This window comes from Acinonyx jubatus, chromosome E1 (assembly GCF_027475565.1).
Source record: "Acinonyx jubatus isolate Ajub_Pintada_27869175 chromosome E1, VMU_Ajub_asm_v1.0, whole genome shotgun sequence".
NCBI classification, from domain to species: Eukaryota; Metazoa; Chordata; class Mammalia; order Carnivora; family Felidae; genus Acinonyx; species Acinonyx jubatus.
The window spans coordinates 28123542-28129378 of record NC_069397.1 but is presented as its reverse complement, the minus strand read 5'-3'; positions in this window follow the sequence as shown (position 1 = coordinate 28129378).

Genomic DNA, 5837 nt, shown 5'->3' with positions numbered 1-5837 from the left:
AATGCTAACTAGCGCTGAGCACAGTGCCTTGCACATAATGGAAATATTAATCAAATGTAACTAAATTACTCCTTTCAGGAAACAATATTTACATCCGGCCTAAAGGCAAAGTTACGCCTCTCTACTGATGAAATTTCAGATATGGGTGGGTATGGTTTCTTCCTAATCAGGCCTGGGATGGACAAGGAGGATGTGTGTGGATTTTTGTCGATCGCTGACTCAGTCTTTCTGTAGGAGGTACTCGGTGTTTCTCTCTCTTTTATGGTCTTGCTGTGATCAGGAGAAGGTTGAGAGCAGCAAAGCCACACGCTGAATTTTAGTGGTTGCTGCCTGGTTGTGGCAGTCCATCATTAGATCGCAGTAGTGATAAGCTTTGGATTCTTTCTCCACTTAGCTTTTCAGAGAGACATTGTTCTTCAACCACAGACTAAGCCCTTAACTTGGCCCAAAATGGTGGATAATCCAGTCCAAAGATGCAAGTTAGACCTTGACACTTGACTGAATCATTTTTGTAAGTTTCACATGTTAGATCCTCCATGAAAAAAAAAAGTATAATCCTCTCTCCCTTCCCTCTCTACTTTACATTGATAAGATGAGACTCAGTGAGGTGACAATGCCGTGGAGGTCAGGGGCACACTTAGGTAGTGAGCAGGCTTGGATGAAAGAGCTGTTCATAGGGCTCAGGGAAGCAGCAATGGGGAGAAAGCAAGGGAAGGTGGTAATGAGTTCCAGGAACCAGAAACAATAGGGAACCATTGCCACCTCTAGGCTGAGGGGCAGGTGGGGAGTAGTGACAAGACCCCAGGGGTAGCTGCAGCTGGGAGAGGGCCTGGGACAGGAGACTTGGCCAACCATCAGCTCACCAGGGTAGGATCTGGCAGAATAAATACCCTGACCTCCTTCTCCTTCCCATCTCTTGTCAATGCCTCTCAGACAACCAGAAACCAGAGGACGAGAAAGCCTCTTGGTATGGATCACCAGCTCAGCCTCCTGGATCTCAGAGCAGGGTGGACACAGCTGGAGAGTGGAGAAGGAGAGGCCAGTGGAGATTATTCTGCAGACTTTTTCTGAAAAATAACTTCTGGTGTCGAAGCTATTGTAAGGTAATATTCTCAAGATGGATGGTTTATGACCCCTGTCCCCAGTAACAAAACAATTAAAGCTGATGTTCTACTTCAAGATGGGGTATGTGATTGTTAATTTTATGTGTCAACTTGATTAGGCTGAGGGATGACAAGATAGCTGGTAAAACATTTCTGGGAGTGTCTGTGAGGATGTTTCTGGAAGAGCATCAGTAGACTGAGTAAAGAAGATCCACCCTCACTAATGTGGGCTTTCATCATCAAATTCTTTGAGGGCCCAAATAGAACAAAATGATGGAGGACGGGTGGATTCTCTCTCTCTCTCTCTCTCTCTCTCTCTCTCTCTCTCTCTCTTTACTTAGTAATCTCTATACCCAACATGGAGCTCAAACTCACAACCCTAAGATCAAGAGTCACATGTTCTACCAACTGAGCCAACCAGGCACCTCTCTCTCTTTTTTTGAGCTAGATTTTATCTATCTTTTCCTGCCCTTGGACACAGGAGTTCTTGGTTCTCAGGCCTTCAGGCTTGACCTGAATTATACCACCAGCTTTCCTCCTTCTCCAGCTTGTAGATGGCAGATCATGGATTTCTTGTCCTTTATAACCATGTGAGCAATTCCTTTAATAAAAATCTTATATGTATCTGTCTATATCCTATTGATTCTGTTTCTCTGGAGAACCTTAGTACACACTATGAGAATAATCTATGCATATATGAGACTGGAAGTCTGTTCCCCAATAATGCTTATGTGACAGGACAAGATTTATTAAAGTGTGAGTATTCTACAGAGAGTTCTGTGTTAATAACTTTGATATCCAGATCTTCTCAGATGTAGAATTGGGGTAATGGGTGTGAAGAGAGACTGGAGGAAAAGAGGAAGGACATGACGCAAGAGACTAACTTGATTGACCTCCATAATAAAGAGCTCGGAAAGAAGGGAGACATTTGGATGCTGGAGAGACTATAGGAGATTTTGATGTGTAAAAGGCCCTTGAGTACCTATCAATGTGACAGAATTAAGGAGGACAAAAGGGGGCTTCAGACCAACTTTGCAAAGTGTTTATATCTTTTCAAAAGACATTAATAATTGGAATTTCTTTTGAAATGACTTTCAGTTGTTGAACCATATTTCTTTATATGAGTGTCTGAGCAGAGCCAGGGCCCACACAGAGCCCGTAATTTTATTGGAGTTATACTAAAATACCTTCTGGATGGTATCGGCAAATGAGGACTGGTCAGAAACCACTCCACACACCATGATCTCTATGCTCTGAGCAGTTGCACACAAGCCTGGAATCTTCTGAGGACCCAGCTTCCTCCAAACTGTTGCTCCTTACATATGGAAGGGATGACAATTTGACTCTTTCTGGGGCCAAAGAGGGTAAACAGGTTGTTCACGATCACCCAAAAGCTTAAAGGAGAAAGGAGGCCCAACCCAGGCCTCTGAACCCCTGTGTGGCCTGCATTCTGCTCAGCTGACTGGCTGTAGATTGTGTTTCCTTCCCTTTCTCTAGAAAATGAAAATCCATTCCCCCTTACCTTCTTGAGAAGGTCCATGCTCTTGTCAAGGGGCCAAGTGTGGGACAAGACTGGAGCCTTAGCATTTGTAAAATCATTTCTTTTGAGTTATTAACCTCTTTCTGGAAAACAGTTTGAATTGTGTAAGGGTGGGAGGCCAAGCCCAAGGACCTGAGGTCTGAGCAATGAGGCATGCCGTTTATACTATGTTCTGAATTTCCCAGCCATGCAGTCCTGCATCATCAGAGGCTCTAATCAGGATAGGATGTTTCCCAATGTAGGCTGATAGAATGTGGGAGACACTGACTGAGGGGTTCTGGAAAGAAGCTTCCATTTTCTTTCATGGGTACTATCAAAACAGCAGCTTGCTCTCTCTCCCAAGTAGGAATGAGGGTGCGTACAGTTTTGGTTGCTGCTGGCAAGACCACATTGCAACCTTGAAGGCTGGAAGTTTTTGGATGAAGTTGATGCCACGGAGGAGAATGGAGAGACCAAAAGCAAGCAAGCAAATGAACAAAAACAGCTCAGAGCAGATGGATCTCACCTGGATGGGCAAAAAGTCCAGCCACCTTGAAATTTTTTATTGTCATGGACCAATGGATTCCTTTTATTGCTTACACCAGTCTGAGCTGTGTTTTTTGTCATCATAGTAAAGACCATCCATCCTCCTGATACCTCCTGATAAGGCAGCTTAGACCCTGTGCTGCAGGATCAGGAACAAGGAGGCATTGTCTGAGTCTGAGAAGATTCTGTTCAACACAGGTGATGTGTCACTGTGTCACTGGGTTTTAACTCTCTTTCGTGGGGAGGGAGGGGAGGTCACTCAAGTTCATCTCACGGCTTGTGGTGAGGGGCGAGAAGTCACTCAGCCAAGGCCCAGCTGAAAGGATGCCTCATGTGCTTGAATGTGACCCTCTAGAAGCTCAGAGGTCTTGGGCTGCCAGAGCCACGTGGGGCAGGGGTTGTTTACAGGGGATTCCTTGGACTCCTAGAGGGTCCATGGAAAGACATCAGGAAGTCCATGAAACCCTGAAACCGTAGGGGGAGTTTTTGTGAGCACATTGTCACCAGGTTTTCAAAAGGAAATAATCACTGCTCTATGTTTAAGTAGTACAAAGCCCTCTTTATAAACCCCCTTGTTTGGGTTTCCCCTTATCATAAAGCAGAGGAGTGACTCCTCTTCCTTCTTTCTCCCCAGAACTGATGAACATCGGAGAGATTATAGACGGTAGATAAACCCATTAGATAGAAAAATCATGTTTCAGTGATCAAGGACTGTGCCAAGCTATTAGGAGAGGTGAGCAGAGCACATGTCCTGGAGTGAGAAAGTCCATCTGGAAGTGAAGGCAGACATAAGCTAAGGTGAAGGACAGTGATGAACACCAGACCTGTCTTCTCTGTAGGGCATCCGGGGACATGGATACCCATGAATGTGTATCAATGCATGCCATGTGCCATGTGTGTACGGGAAAACAACTAATTTTGCATTGTCAACTGGTTTTCAATGGGCATTTCTGTAACACTGCCTCATATGGGCCATGGGAACTGGGTGTTTCCCCCAGGTTCAGAGAGTGCAGGGCCCAGGGTCCCTCAATAAACGGCGATGCTGTTACTCAAATTCAGGTGTTCTGTTTTCTCTTCTGGTGCTCTATGCTTTCTGTCAGTGGTTTCTAAACCTGACTGACCAATGCAGAAACTTGGGCTCTGCTCCAGCCCTAGAAATGCCGATTCAGTATGTCCAGGGCAAGGCCTGGGCACCTGCATTTTTGGAAGTATTCCCAGGTGAATACAAACATCACTTAGGTTTTGGGAACAACTGCTGTATATAAAGAGCACTGTGTGTGTGTGTGTGTGTGTGTGTGCACGCGCGCTTCTATATATGCACATGGTGTATCCAATAGGCAGGCCTAACAAACTGTAAAATAGGTAACATTTCTTGGATGCCTCTCATATACTTTTTTAGGGCTCTTCTATCCTTTAGCCATTTTTCCTGATGCCTCATGGTTCTTTTGCTAACCCCTCATCAGATGGCAGCTTAGTCCCTTTTAGGGGTTGGTGCATTGTCACAGTAGACTCTTAGGGATGGATAATCACCCAAGTTCAAAAGTAGTAAATCTCTAATGATAGAATTTCAGGCTTTGGAACAGGCAAACGGGTGTGAGAGATGTCTTAGGGAGGGGAGGCATCTTACCGTGCTGTGTGGTGGTTGTGTATTTGCCAAGGCAGCTCTCCACCACAGAACCCCCACGTGTATTATCATATGCTTGTGTGTCTACCATACAAATATAATACCCACAAAACTCTCAGAATGAAAAGCAAACACATATAATGAGCAGGTGGATTTTTAGAGTGTGCAATCTTTTTTAAGGGGAAAAAAACATGAAAGCATTTTCAGTGTCAAGTCTCAGCACAAGGCATGCTCTTGAAGCTGGAAGAGAGGCATCCAGAAATACGAGTTTGTCATGGAAACGCTGACAGGGCTTCAGCCTAGGGATGCTCACAGGTGCAGCCTAGAATGGTGCAGCCTTTTATGGCTTATTTACATCCCAGCCCACTGAATGAATTCTCTTTTCCTGTTTCCTGGCCATGGAAAGCCAGCTGGCCCTCTGGGACCTAGGGAGTTCCTACCAGGAAATGGCTATATCTCTCCTGGTGGTAGTTTCTAGACTTTTTTTGGAGCAGGGAATGGAGATGGTCTTAGGATTGGCTTCACATTTGGGAGACGGGGTCCTGGAAGGAGCAGAGAAAGAAATGAGGGAAGGAAGGAAGGAAGGAAGGAAGGAAGGAAGGGGGGAGGGAGGAAGGGAGAAAGGAAGGAAGGTAGAAAGATAGGAAAGAAGGAAGGAAAACATACTGATTCCAAGTGCCAGGTGCACCCCTAGAAGTATAAGCATCGTCTTCGTGTCTTTATCACCATCAGCTAGAACCCAGTGAGTTATGAAAGGTCATTGCTGTGTTACAGAGGAGGAGACAGGCTGGTAGCACGTAAAGATTGGGAGCATATAACTCATCCTTGGGTAGACTAGCTGACTGAGTGGTGTGAGCGTTAGGAAGTTTCCCCTGAACCTACCACTTTTGTTGGTGCCCAAAGCAGGGCACAAAGGTCTTCCCTTCACTAGCAGTGACAAAGCTAAGAAGGCCATGCCTCCTGGGAGAGGCCACACAGCGACCACCCCTGGTCCTGTACTGTGAGCGGACCTTGCTTGAGGTGGAGTGAGTGGACCTTGCTTGAG